Source organism: Brienomyrus brachyistius, chromosome 23, assembly GCF_023856365.1.
Source record: "Brienomyrus brachyistius isolate T26 chromosome 23, BBRACH_0.4, whole genome shotgun sequence".
Lineage (NCBI taxonomy): Eukaryota > Metazoa > Chordata > Actinopteri > Osteoglossiformes > Mormyridae > Brienomyrus > Brienomyrus brachyistius.
Window position 1 is genome coordinate 5703440 of NC_064555.1, and position 14435 is coordinate 5717874.

Below are 14435 nucleotides of genomic sequence, written 5' to 3' on the forward strand. Positions count from 1 at the left end.
TAAAGTCTGCCCCTGAGCTGTTGTTCTTACTCTCATAAGCGCAGGATTAAGACCTTCATTTCATTTCCCCAACATGCCCTCCAACCCCGTCCCTGTCTTGGAACTCCACTGCTTTCTCCAGTGGCTCTCACATGGCCGACGGACCTTTTTGGTGCGGGGGGGGGATCAGAAAGGCCCCCTGACATTTAGCTGCTTTGTAGGTCTCTTATCCACAGTCAGTCACAAACCCCCCCACCCCCCCCACCCAGTCATTTCATGAGGAATCCACCACTGGAAAACTATCATAAAGTACAGATGCATGGAGGCAAAGCTGAATAAGGTATATAATTGTTGCATTGTACTCAGATCCATCAGCACACAATTGAGACCACTTATTGTATAGCACTTAAATGTTAAATGCAAAATAGTTTCTAGGTTTCATGGACTCTTCAAAGGCCTCCCCCCCCCCCCCCCCCCCCCCCAAAAAAAAAGGCTGCTTCGTGGTTAAATAAAGCCTGCAGTTTGTGAATCCTTTAGGAAGCAGTTATGCTAAACACACATTTGGCTGCAAGCGATACCCTGTGACACCTGAAGGTACGAAAGCCTGGTGTTCTGTGGACTTCAGACCATGATTTGGGATCAGAAACATCTCACTGGCTGCAGAGGTGGAAAGTTCAGGTGGAGAAAGTACAAATCCCAACCAAGATTTTGTTTCATCCAACCGGTTATATACTCTGTGACTGTGAATATAATCAACTGGTTGATTGAAACAAAATCTTGGTTGGGATTTGTACTTTCTCCACCTGAACTTTCCACCAGTAACTGGCTGGATATAAAGTTTTAAAACTGTACTATTAACATTTTTGAAAGAAACACTTTTTTTTACACAGTAGTGTTCTTCTCTTTCAGCTCTTGGGTTGGGGGTTTGAATCTGGACAACAATAATCTTCACTGTCGTCATCATCTTCAGCATCAAACTGTGTTGCTTATGCCTCAAAAATGGCTCGTTTTGAAGAGCTGGGGTGAACATCAGCGCGTGGAGGTGTGCGGTCGCCTGCTCGACTCACCACCACCACACGGCAGAATTACAACCAGCAGCTCCTTGGCAGTGACCTCAACACTGCCCACAGGATCCAGGAATCTGCAGCTCACTGCTGCTCGGTGAGGGAAGCTCATCTCCCCGTGATCCTGGCCAGGTTAAGCAGCTAGAAGATGGATAGATGGATGAAGTTCATCCTGCCACAGCTCTTTGTGCCTCCATCCAATACATACATTGAGCTACATCACTGACTTTTCCATTAGTATAAATAGTACATGTGACTGAGTGCTCATTGGACCAGGAAGATGGGCTGGGATGAAACATGAACACTTGGACCTCACTGGAGCTGGACTTTACAGTTCATTCTCTGTGGGTTTACACACTGCAGCAATTATATAGTGAAGGGCCACTTCCTACTACAAATAGATACACCATCTAAAGAGTAATATTTAGACACGGCAGTAAAAGCGGCAGAGGAGATGAAGAACGGTTCATGTTCTTGCACTTCTTCTCCAGCTAGACGACCGTTATTCACCCCGACTTTTGCCCTATTTCAGCTGATCCGGCTTTACCGCCACATGCCATGTGACTCACTCATGCACATCAAAGCGCCTTCTCTTACTTTCATGTTTCTGTGTATGAAACGAGTTCCCTCGGACGGCGTGGCGGGGGGCTCACGTTTCTGTGACTGCCGGCAGATTCCCGCTTTCCCCCGGAATCACTTCGACTGAGTTTCATTAAAACCTGTAAACACAGACTGACTTAATAAATATGAATATCCAATGTCAAAGCCAGTCGGGGTGGTTTAGGTTTTACGATCCTTTTCAGGTGTCCTTAGAATATCAGTGAAAACACAAGTGGGGGTTGTTTTAAAAAAAATACTTCCACCCATCGGAATGTGTTGTCTGACCTCAGTTAAACTCAGCCAGACTTCCGGATGTATTTAACCCCCACTGTGCTCAGCCAGAGCTGTACTCTGCTCATGCTCACACAGGGGTTACTAAGTCTGGTCCACTTTTCCTCTGCGCAATGAATCTTGGGATATGTTGGACTGCGAAGGATCAACTGGGTGTGAAAAGGACATATTTCTAGACCGCATTCGAAGGAGCCATCGAAATGGGGCAGCCCTGTGGCGTCACTGTGATGCATCGTGCCTTTGAACGCAGCCTTCCGAGGACGCAGCCCCTGAATTCGCACACAGCCCACGTCACATGACCTTCCTCACACCTTCCATCTGAGACCGTCTCTCTCCTGACCAGACATCCGGTCGAGTTTTCCTCTTCTTCTCAGAGCATTTGCCTGCTTTCACCTCCTCCCTCAGGCTGGATGGTAAGATAAAGAGAGAGGCAGGTGTTGCCCAGGTGTGAGGCGTCTTCAGTGCACGCACAGGAAACATGCACAGCTCACAGCCCCAGTATAATCCCTAAAACTAAACCAGCGTTATACATGCATTTTCACTGGAACCTCATATTTCATCCTTGACTGTTAATAGGATGATGGTGCATATTTTAAAACTTATTCAGCAACTACCTGGCAATTCCCTTCTGTCTGGGGAAATGGTGAAAAAAAAAAAAAAAAAAAAAAAAAATATATATATATATATATATATATATATATATTTATATATAATTTTATTTTTTATGCAGGACACAGTGCTGTTAAGAATATAAGGTTTTGGAAACACCATCATAGCCTTTGGTTATGTTTAGATTAAAGGGTTTATGTCAAACAAGACAGATTTATGCACATTTAATTTGATTAGCTATCAGTTACACTCCTATGGTTTTTTTTAAAGCTCACTGATGTGGAAACTCTTTGCTCATTAACGTCTAACTCAGTGATTAAGTCTCATTCCCATGCTGTGGCAGTGTCATTTGGTCTGAGTGCCTCATGCCTGAACTACACACTCAGGTCTCAGTTACTTCCGAATGGATCAATCTATTTAAATTACATTTGGTTATATGGTTCAGGAACCCAAGTCTGAGATAAAACGGAGCAGATTTAACTAAGTGCTGGTGATATTAATTAAAATAATGAGCGCCAGATTTTTAAAGGTCGATTCGGTTATTCGTCGTTTTCTAACTGAGTAACGTGTGATGTTCTCAGACCTGTAACAAAATCGTTATAAAAGTCTTAAAAATTTTGCTTTGGCCAGTATGTATGCATTTAATTATTTGTTTTGTCTTTGGTCATTTGCTGTGTCAAAATGCACTTATTATTGCGTGGGAGAGTATATATTATATGTGTAACCCACTTATGTGATTTCAGTTCAGATATTCAGTCTTGCGCTTAATATTCAGCCCTTTCCTTTAGTTCGCTTGTTCGAGGTCCGCCTAGGGAGCGTCACTAAAGTACTAACAGCCGGTAAGCAGATCAAAGCAGACTGAAACCTGCGCCGCAGAAATAAATCACTCACGATCCCCGGTCGCTTTCAGACGTCTGATGACTGCGAGTCACAGCAGCTGTGGTTATGGTTTATAGCTGTGATGGGTGGGGGCGGGGGGGGGACTGCAATTGCTGGCTGCTTAGCTGGAAGCAACGGTAATGCTTGAGGATCTACCACTCAAACTGACTGTAACGCTTTCATCGCGGTATAAATCACAAAAGGAAACGAAGCCTCAAATTCTTAATCACATAAAGATTATAACCACGTAGAAACCGTCCCTTTAATAAAGTTTGTTTCGGTAACGTAAGATGCAGACTGACATCAGTCTCCTTGTGTAAGATACTGTGCACAAATAGTCTGTTTCTGGTCTAAATTGCCCAGAATTACATTCACTCAAGAGCATTAAGACAATAAGTGGCATCACAGTTCCCTTTAATATCACGTTTATAAGTCTTTAACACATAATCTGCCAAGGAATTTCTTCTCAGTTCACTTAAAGCCATTTCATAGCGCTGATTCTGTATATGAGAATTTGTATAGTGATTATGCTTTAATTTGCTTAGACAACAGACTTTTGTCTCGGTCTTAACATTTTACTGGAATCTTGATGAATCGCAAACAGCTCAGTACAGCAGAATACATCCATGTGGAACAAAGTATCTGTGCAGAATTACTTCTCCAGGGCCTGGGCTAATGTTCCCACCTGTGGTGAATGTCTGCTCAGTGCAGGACAAAGTTTCAGCCCAATGTTATCTTACATAAAAGGCCACTTGAAATTCCCCAGACTGACCTTTTTAAATGGTTCCCAGATTCAAAAATAGCTTACAGGACTGGGATACTAGATGACTTACAATAAAGGCAGAATACAGATGTGTGTGTGTGTGTGTGTGTGTTTGTGTCTGTGAGAGAGAGAGAGAGAGAGAGAGAGAGGTTATGTGTATATTACATTGTGGGGGCCAAATGTTCCCCACAATGCAATAAAAACCTGTTATTTTAATGTTGCAGGGACTATTTTTCAGGTCCCCACAAAGATCTGTGAATACAATCAAAAAATGCCAAAAGTCTCATATTTTATTTGGTTACTTGTGGTTAAGGTTCGGGCTGGGTGGGGGTTAAGGGTGTCATGTTGGGATTAAAGTTTTCCCCCTAGAAATGAAGGGGGAATCCCCACAGATATAATTAGAAACCTGTGTGTGTGTGTGCGTGCGTGTGTGTGTGTATGTGTGTGTGTGTGCGTGCGCGTGCGTGCGTGCGTGCGTGCGTGCGTGTGTGTGTGTGTGTGTGTGTGTGTGTGTGCGTGTGTGCGTGCGTGTGTGTATGTGTGTGTGTGCCGGCACATGCATCCATAATCTTTACACCAACTGGAAGGCTGCATCATCTCAGAGTTAACAAGCTGGTTTTCACGTTACTGTGGATAAACACCGTTAAACTACAGGTGGCACCGGTGGGTGACTGTAAACGGAGAAGACAGAGTGGCAAGATAACACAACAATAAAGTCGGGTCATGCAGGAGCCGGGAGCCGAGCTGTTCAGCAACCCTTTGAAAGTCTGAAGTGACACCGACATCTGGAGAGCAACCAGACACCAAAGTTTGGTGAAAATAAGACTCCCAACCTAAAGCAGAACGCAGAAGGAGTGAGACCTGATCAGTTCTCTCATTTGTGTGGGAGATGGGTGGGGGTGGGGGTGGGGGGGGTGAAATACAAGCTTCACCCTTGGTGATTCCATGGCCCCCAAACTGCTGAGGTGGCACATTCCAGCCAAGACGCAGTGCATTGTGGGAATTTGTGTCAGCCCGTTTGAGGTGCCCCGCTGCCTTTGGGGTTTAAATCACGTGCCCCTCCTGAGGGACGAGTCACTGGAAGTAGGTATTTTACCCGATAAACATTTTTTGTAAAACCTAAAAGCGGGACTCCAATATTGATCCGATATTCATAAAATGTTATAAAACACTTTAGAGAAAATGTTCTTCTGGATATGTGTTAGCTGAAGAACTGAATGTAATGCAAATGAGTGGATTACTTAAAGGATTCTTGAGAAAATACGCTCCAGTAAGAGCGAGCGTACATCTGCTTCAGCTCACTCTATGGGTCTCTGCTGCCCTAACCTGGGCTTCTAAGGTGAGAGAAGAATCCAGAAAGACAGGAAGAAGCTGCCAGAAAGGCATGAAAGGGCAGAATGTCTTCAGTAAACAGCCCCGTTAGCTGAGAGCTGCTGGACGGTCTGGTGCTGAGAGCCTCTTTCCGCCCTGGGTCCCCCTGGTCAGGCTTTTATCCTTAGGCACAGGGGCCCTGGGGAATGAGGCTCCCCCCAATCCTGCATCTCTACCCCAAGCTGTCAGCCCACCGGCCGCCCAGGAAGCTACACTGTAATCTTCCAGCGAGACGGGGGGGGGGTGACCAGGGATTTCTATGTCTTTTTTAAATTTCATTTTAATATTTTCCCTCCTTAATGTAAACACACGCTCACACACACAATAGCCCAGTTTGATGACAGCACCAGGTGATCTGCAGGCACAGTTATGGAGCCTTTCCAGCTGGGGGGTCGCCCGTACTGGGCCCTGAAAGACTGTCCCTGTTCGCTCTGCCAAAAATGCACTTCCCAGACCAGCCCGCGTCTCTCCCTGCAGCAGTGAGAGCCGGAATGTAAATCTCTCACACGCTCCTGAAAGAAACTTTCTACGCTGGAGATTGTATATCAACCCCAAGCGCAGCCTTTTCCACCTCGCTTCTGAGAGCGATTGTGCGGGCAAATACCGTGCTCGCTTCTCATTAAATAAGTCACCGAGCCTAGGGATTATTAAACATTACTTTTGGCGTGTGAAACTGCTTGATGGAACAGAGCACGAACTGTTGTGCCATCTCTGATTAAATCATGTCCGTTTCAGTTTGACTGTGATTCCTGTTTTATGACAGTTAAACAGTAAGCACTTTATGAATCTGCGTTTTTTTTTTATTAAGGATTTCCAGGCCATCGGGGTCAGAACAGATTCATAGCGATGATGGCCACTGGGGGAAAAGGCTGCCCAGTGGGGGGGGGCCTCGGAGCATGGGGGTGCTGGCGGGGAAGTGATCCCTCAGGGCTCCCTGTACTGATAGTGCCTCATCTTGCCCTGTTTTGCTCTACTGCTGAACCGGCTCTCATGTGAAGAGAATCTCCTGAAATCTTCCTTGTTCTGTGGAAATGAGTGGGCTGGCTCAACGGCGCTGAGCGTGGGGGGGGGGTGAGTCACAGGCCGCAGTCGTCATGTGGCGCCTGCCGCCATGGTGACCTGGCCCTACAGGGATCCCCCCGGCAAACCCTCCGAAGATCCAGAATCCAGAAGGCTTCCCCTCTGACTCGAACTGGCAGCCCGGGGAATGTGAATGACTCACGTCTGACAATAAAACAGCTATTTAAACTGACATCAATAGCCAAGGAGCTGCATTTTAAGTGTGAATAGTACAATAAAGTGAGAGTTCTGTGACTAAGCGGTCATTATCACCCTGCTACTGAATAGATATTTACCATGTAATGAATTGCTCTTACATTTTTGTTTCCTATATGTCTTTTTAAAAATGAAATGTGAGCCAAGTGGATGATATTCTCCCTAACAGGGGCTGTTAGCTGCTAACTGGATGAGCTAAAGCTTGTCCCCCCCCCCCTGCGTTTTTGCGTTTCACACCTGAGCTTGGTCTTTGGGTATTTTTTTGAAGCAATTCAGGTTAAATGTTTTTCTCAAGGACATGAGGAAGGAGCCCCCATTGGGAGTTGGACTGAGGGCTCCAAAACTGCTGCCCCCAGTGCCGTCTGCCATCTTGAACAGCGTGGCCTCCAATTAGGGGAAGGCGAGGACCATTAGCGGTAATCGGGGGCGATAGGTGCAGAAGGGGCCATCCACCAGCCTGGTGAGAACCTGGTTAGATGCTCCCCATGGACCCAGGACTCGAGGTTGCTCTCCTGCAGGCCAGGCTAGGCCGTCCCTCACAGTGGGACCTCCATCACCATGCGGGAAGTAAGATGAGCTTTAGGATTTCTGACCTGTCCCTGTAGCTTGGCCCTCATCCTTGTCGCTGGGCATTTCAGCTGCCCCTGGACCTCAGTGGCTCAGTCTACATGCAGACGGCTGGATGGGTGGGGGGGGGGAGGGCGGGGGTCGGCACTGCAGCATCTCGAGAGCTTGGCAGTAAAGCTGAAGTGCTTCACAGTGGCCTCAGTGTCTGACTTCTTGGTCCATTCCCAGCCCATTGGCTGCCGCCGCCAAGCCAGCACTCGAATCCGGGCTCAGTCGTGCCGTTAAATAAAACATAACGGCGAGGAAAATGGCCTTAATTGTCACCGTGCAGAGCTCAGCCAGAGAGTCCTCTGCTCAGACAGGCTGACGTATTTATGCCTCATCCGTCACTCGAAGCCCAGCCATCGCAGCCAGCAGGGGGCGCTGTCTCTCCCATACTCATATACCTGGCTGACGCACACGCTACCTCTGTTTACCTGACACTCTGCCCGTGCTTCACATCTCCTTTGAAGGGGGGCTTGAGTTACTGGGCTCACGCCCAGAACCTTGTCAATTGTGTGCGCGTGTAAATGTGCGTGTATATTCTGGTGATACCGATAAGGTCACTGATCCCTGCGTGGGGGTGCATGGGATGGGGGGGGATGATCCTGGGACCTGTGCCAAGGGTCTATGGCCTGTTGGTGAAGCAGCCGGGGGTGTCTGTGCAAGAAGTCTCAGCTTGGCAGCGATAGCACTGACCTGAGCTGCTGTATGTGTTTAACAAATGAATGCTGTAATAAACACGAGTATAAATAACAGAAATGAATGATGTCCTGATTAGCATGAAAATGGGTGACACGATGCACAGCACTCTTTCCTCGCACCACCAGGTTTTGGGTTCGCATCCCATCTCTGTTCTCCCCACGTGAGTTCCCTCCCGCAGTCCAATGATATGCAATTAGACTAATCAGAGTCTCTAAACTGCCTGTACTGTTTGGTTTTGCGTGTGTGAGACCTGTGATGGACCCTATCCAGGGTGAACCCCAGCATTATGCCCTGTGGATGGATGGATGGATGGATGGATGAATAATAAAAAATGAAGCTGAAAAATAGAACAGAAGTAAACATCAGATGTTGTCAGTGACAAGTAGTACTAGACCATATTTAACATGGAATCAGTCCCCCTCTTTTGTGTCAACCCCCCTGCCCTGAAAAATAATTATTCTAAACCATTTAGTGATTTGCCCCATATTTTCGCATACGTCCCATATTTCTTTGTGGGGGCTGAGCCCCCCGCTAAAGGTCAGATCTTAGAATGGCCCGAGCCCTCAGTTATTGATACTCAGAGTGTGTGCGCGCTGGGCGGGACGTGCGTCTGTAAGGCCGCCTGATGTCCAGTCCGTTACGAATGGCTTTTTAATATGGCCCCATTGCTCTAAGCTCTGCGCTACACGCTTCTCACAGCAGATGTTTCCATTCCGGCAAATGGACTCCTTTCATATTTATTTAAATAATGATGAATAATTATCGTAATGATAAAGTGATTTCCCTGTGTGGTTTTGTCACTGCTAAAATTAGCATATAATTTCCATTTATTGTAGTGGTGCCAAGCGCATAAGCTATCAATTATAGTCATTGTCAGGAAGGGTTCTTTTTTTTTTTAATTCATTAAGTTTTAATACAAACCAATGTCATTTCTACGCTGAATGTGACTGTTTCGTTTTAAGCCCAGAAATGTTTGTGTTTGTGTCACAAGGCTCCTGGCCACGCCCCTTACCGAGATGCGGGACACGCCCACTTTGCTTCAAGCTCTCCGTGTCAGACCAGAAGCATCAGCACATTGTTCAAGGAACAGGGCACCCAAAGAAATTACCATATGATGGAGCCACCCCCGGCTGTGCTTAAACAACTCCGTATCCTCCAGCACCGTAATCGGTGGCGCTGTCGCCATGGTAACCATAAAGCAGTCAGCTCACGTGTCTGTATTTATGTTTTGGCTAACAGGGTGATGTGGCATCTCCCAGAATCCACTGCAAAGCATGAGGTTAAAGGTTAACACCATGAGAACGTAACCCTCCGTAACAGCCCCCTGACTCTTGCCATAAACTGTTACGACCTGCTTTGACATGGTTTATAGAATGTGCATGTCGACCATATAGAGGGATTATCAGGTGTTACATTTTTCCTGCTGAATTCGGCTTTGCCCTGTTTCATAGATGCAGCGTTTCTGAGAGTCTACAGGATTACAGAGGTGGTGAGAGACACCCCAGTGCCATCAGTACATCAGGGGGGCGCAGAAAGGCTTCTGTGACATTTCCTCCAAGGCCTGCTAGGCATTAGCGGGTCCCTAAATACATCAGCACTAATCTCAAATCAACCCCTAACCAACTGACGCAAAGGAATGTGGAACGCGCCCCGAGCTGGGGGACGTACACCGAGCGGCGGGCGATCCAAAACAATGAAGAGGGACAAGAGAAAAAAACAAACCAAAACAAAAACAAAAGCTAGAGTTCATGGGAGGAATAAGCGAAGAGTCAAGGGACTGAGCAGCTTATTGATGCTCGAAGGCTTAGAGGGATTTCAGAACAGCCTGTCTGTACCGTTCCAGAGAGAAGGACGCGTTTTTCAACAGAGATGGATACCTTAAGTACAACTAATAAGATTGGCAAGAACTGGGCGAAGGTAACATTCCAAAAGAGCCTGTTTTTCCTGTTTAACCTCCTTTAATTAGGGAATTAATATGCACTTGGCAGAGGCACGGTGTCTCCAAGCCCCTTGGATGCACACAATGGCGTTTATGTGGAAAGTGAGCAAAGCTGTGGATTAGTGCTCAGGTAATTGATTTGTGGTGAAAGTTTTTTGAGTTCAGATCCCACATAAGTGGCTACAAACAGGAACCGTGGACAAGCAGAGAGTTCTGCCCATGGAAACATGAGCCTTATCCGTAAAACAGTCAAATAAGCACTAAATGTCCAAAAAACACAAGATACCTAGAGCAGCTGGTGGCGTCGGCCTTAAGGACAGGGCTCAGGGGTTGCTGCTCTAGGTTGCAGATGGTGATTTGCTTGCGTTACTCTTCCAGTGAAAATTCAGGTGTGGGATAAAACGGCACCTTGTATGGACGCGATGGTCTGACCAGCTGCCTTGTGGAAGCTGTTCATCTTCTTCGGCTTCTCCAGCCAGTCCCGGGGGATTCCACGCAGCCCGCATGCTTGCTCTGTCCCTGTACATGTGTATTCAGTGGCCCTGATTGCTTGATTGTTTGGCCCAGGTGAGCTGGGAGCTGGACTGTGTGGGGGTCCCCGGGGACTGGGATGAGTCTTACATGCATGAGGAGCTGTCCCCAGACTGTAACCCCCCCCCCCGTCACCTCGACATATGCTCTCTGATTTCCCTGATTTGAGCATTTCCCAGTTCAAATCGTTTGCGTAAATATACGGTTTTATTCCAATTAGATGCCAGTAAACATGCAGGTTTGCTAAAGAGCCCCCCCTCCCCCCCCCACTCCCATGAAAGGTCTGGAACGTTAACGAGGATGGCTGGACCGCCAGGTGGGGGTTGTCACTGGTCCGTGTTCAAGAGCTCGGTGCCAGATGTGTTCCTCCTTTTATCAGCCTTGCTGCTGACTTTTAGACGTGCTGTTTTCAGGCTTATGGGAGTTTTACTTAGACACAAAGTCCTGAGAGCAGAAGGAAAAAAATTATTTGTTCAGAGAGATAACCAATCAGATTGGCGAGGAAGTGGGACCAAGGCATCTGCTTGGTTGAATCTATCTCCTCTACTATCTGATTGGTTATCTCTCTAAACCTTCTGCCATCAGAACATTTTTGTGCAAATAAAACCCCCATGAGCTTCATTCATCCTAGGGCTCCAGTAACACCTCTGATGTTCTGTGTGAAAACTGAACTATGTACCATATTAAAGATGTGGTGAAAATGCAAGGTGACGCTGCATGACCACAAAACGCAGCACTGAAAGTCACTTTTAAACAACCTCCGGTGATGCCGGATGAGCTGTGACTCTGGGTGAGTTACGGGATATTTTGTTTTAAATGGTATGTTAATATATCAAATCTCCAGCCTACTCTGTGGGCTTTACAGGAAATCAACACGCCTGCCTGCACTCTTGCGGATGACTAATACCTTCATATTAGCTCGGCGGGTGAAGCTTTACCTGATGTTGGCGTAAACGTGGCGTTGGTGCTGATGTGTCAGTGTTCAGCCTCGTTCGCTAAAGCTCGAAACGGCACTTCGGGTCCAGACTGGTCAGGAAAACCGCTACTACCGAGTTGCCTGGCGTGTCGCCAGGGAGATAGATACTTAAATATTAATAAAAGCAACTTGATTTAGAAAATTTGACTTACCCAGATGGCTAAGATCCTCTACTGACACTTAAAAAAAAACAGTCTTCCAAATCTCAAAGCGCGCGTGTGTGTGTGTGTGTGTATGTGTGTGTGTGTGTGTGTGTGCGCGCGATGGGGTTGAAGGCGAGGCCGTGCCAGTTCTCAGTCATTAAGGGATTACTGTGTGAAATTAGGTCAGAGCCACCGGCGGCTTCCCGCCTCAGCTGCTCGCTGACATCTGGAATGGATTTCTGAAGGACCGTGATGAACGCGCCTCTCCTGCAGGCCCGGAACCTTCCGCGGCGTCACTGGGTCATGCCGTCCCTCGGGTTCTGGCGGTCAGGTGTGGCCAGATTTGCCTCCTCTGATATCGCTGGGGTTCCCTCCCTTTGTGTTTGTTTTGTTTATGGTATGACATCATGTTCAATGGGGCATCCTTTGTTTCTAGGGTCATGAAACGAGCCTCATGGTTTTCGTCCTGGGAAAACCAGTGATGGATTTAAGCTTGTGGGTCACGGTGTCTGCAGACCACCGCAACAGGAACGTCCCACGATAGCTGGGCAGTTTCCGTTAAGGTTTCAGTCTAGGTACAGTGCCTCTCATGGTGATGTACAGGGTTACTGCTCCATTCTGGCACTGCAACTGAAGGAGGGGCACTCTGGGGTAGCGGGTTCGACCCTGCAGATGGTCGGACCTGCATGGCAGCAGGGAGATGCTGCCAAACACCCCCCCCCCCCTACCCCCCCACTGAGGATGCTTTAACTGCAGTTTTACTGAGCATCTTCTCAATGCTGGCTGACAGAAGACCAACAAATTTCCCTCACAGTACGGGGATAAGACTGAATCAAACACCTTAAATATGATGAGCTACATCTTCTCTGAATTTCCCTCTGAATATGGCATGAAGTGTAGCACATTTAAATATATACTTATACAGTACATACCATGTACCAGTGTAGCGTACTTTTATACTAAGCTAACAGCTAAATCACCAGCAATATACAGCAGTAGCATAACCAGCAACAACAGCACAATTTTCAAAAATTGTCAGCAGAGTGTATTTCATGTGGTTCTCCACTGGGGGCAGCATTGACACAGCATAAGCGTCATGCCTCTCCGTTAAACAGCACACAGGCAGAGGCCCGAGGCGCCCACAGGAAGGATCGTGGCACAGGTGACTTCCAGCCCCTCGCGCACTTCCTCCGGCCGAGCTGGAGTGCCGTTACACGCATCTGCTTTCCTGACGTCCTTCTCTGTAAACACGGATGAACGGGGTCCCATGTGACTCTGTGTTTGACCCCGGCGAGGGAGGAGGCCGGAGATCGCAAGCCAGCGGCAGAGGAGGGCTCTCCGAGCGCTGCCGAAACTTCACGTACGTGTCACAGGCAAGACGCTCTCCAGCAAGAAGGCCCTCATTAGTCAGTGCTGCTCCAGCATGATGTATAATTTATAGTTTTAATTATCCCGTCGTCAGTGGAAGCCATCATCCCGCCAAGCCGCTGTCAGGCCCGAAACAGCTCATTGGCTTCATGGAGACATATCGCTGGGAGTTCATCCCGTTTTTGTTATGAACAGCAGATGGGGAGGGGGCTTTAGAGAAACACCCCCCCCCAGCATGAATGAAAGCAAGCACCTGGCTCTTTCGTACTCCTGTACCACGGCAGTGATTTTGACCCTGGTGACCTTTGACCTTCTGGGGGGCGGGGGGGGGGGGGGGGGGGGTGAGGAACCAAAGATCCATGTGGGATGGTGGATAGAAGTTATTTTTCTTGGGGCCGGGGGGGGACCACAGAACCCCACACGATTTAACTGCACCCGTGGTTAATTAAGCATGTGATGAACACATTTGGACGAAACCCTTCAGGAAACCCTTACATTGGAAATCTGGGGGGTTTTTTACTACGGGATGAGCTCAGCGTGAGTGAACGGCGCCGCCCTGCCGGGCCCTCAACACATTTACGGCGCACACCTACGCCTCCGAGAAGCACATCTGCTCCCGTCGGAGCAGCAGAAAACATCTGCACACACGCTCTCCTCTGACCTCACACAACTGTGACCTTCAAAATGATCTTCCAGGGATTTCATCTGTTTTACTGTTCATTTCGATAAACCCTCAAATAGCCCACAAATCGTCTGCTTTACATGTTACCGCTATATCTGCTTAAATAACTTAACTGTCTTGAAGCAAATTAAATTGAAAATTTTTAACATGTATCACAGAACAAATATAGCATAAATACTCTATTTATTTTCTGTTTGTAACCAGATTCCCGTCCTGATCCAGGCCCTCAACAGCTGTGCTACTTGCTGACGTATTAAAACTGAATATGTTATCACATTTCTCTCAAATAGTGTTATTTATGCCAACCGTTAAAATTGCCTTTACTTTTCATATTAATCATTATTTTTCAGTATAAATCCAACATCCTCTTTACCTCAGAATAGTCATTTTCCATGTATTTGCAGACTCATCGACACGCTCTGTTATTTACACTATTAAAATGTGTCTTTTTGAATTAAAATGTGTCTGTTTTTGGCAAACAAGATGAACAGGCAGCGGACAGATAAGTACGAAAAATCTAAAAATGAAGAAAAGACAAACTGCATTCCCTGAATCGGACGCAGCGCAGGTCCCTGGATCACCTACGTACTCCAACAGCGCAGGACAGCAACGAAAAAGAGCGAAGCAGGCCAAACCGGGCCGGTGACATGGTGT

At 47.3% G+C, this 14435-nt stretch overlaps 1 long non-coding RNA gene across 4 annotated transcripts in view; it reads right to left on the reverse strand.

Annotated features, from left to right (window-relative positions):
* Nucleotides 1-14435, reverse strand: part of LOC125719080 (uncharacterized) — a 38154-nt gene that overhangs the window by 15464 nt on the left and 8255 nt on the right. The window contains exons 3-4 of one of the 4 annotated variants that reach the window (XR_007385006.1): nucleotides 1641-1762; nucleotides 1047-1184 (exon numbers count right to left, since the gene is read on the reverse strand). The exons of 2 other annotated variants lie outside the window; for them this stretch is intronic. This is a non-coding gene — a long non-coding RNA (uncharacterized LOC125719080). The remainder of the gene's footprint in view (nucleotides 1-1046; nucleotides 1185-1640; nucleotides 1763-14435) is intronic. One more of the 4 variants, XR_007385007.1, reaches the window with a different exon arrangement.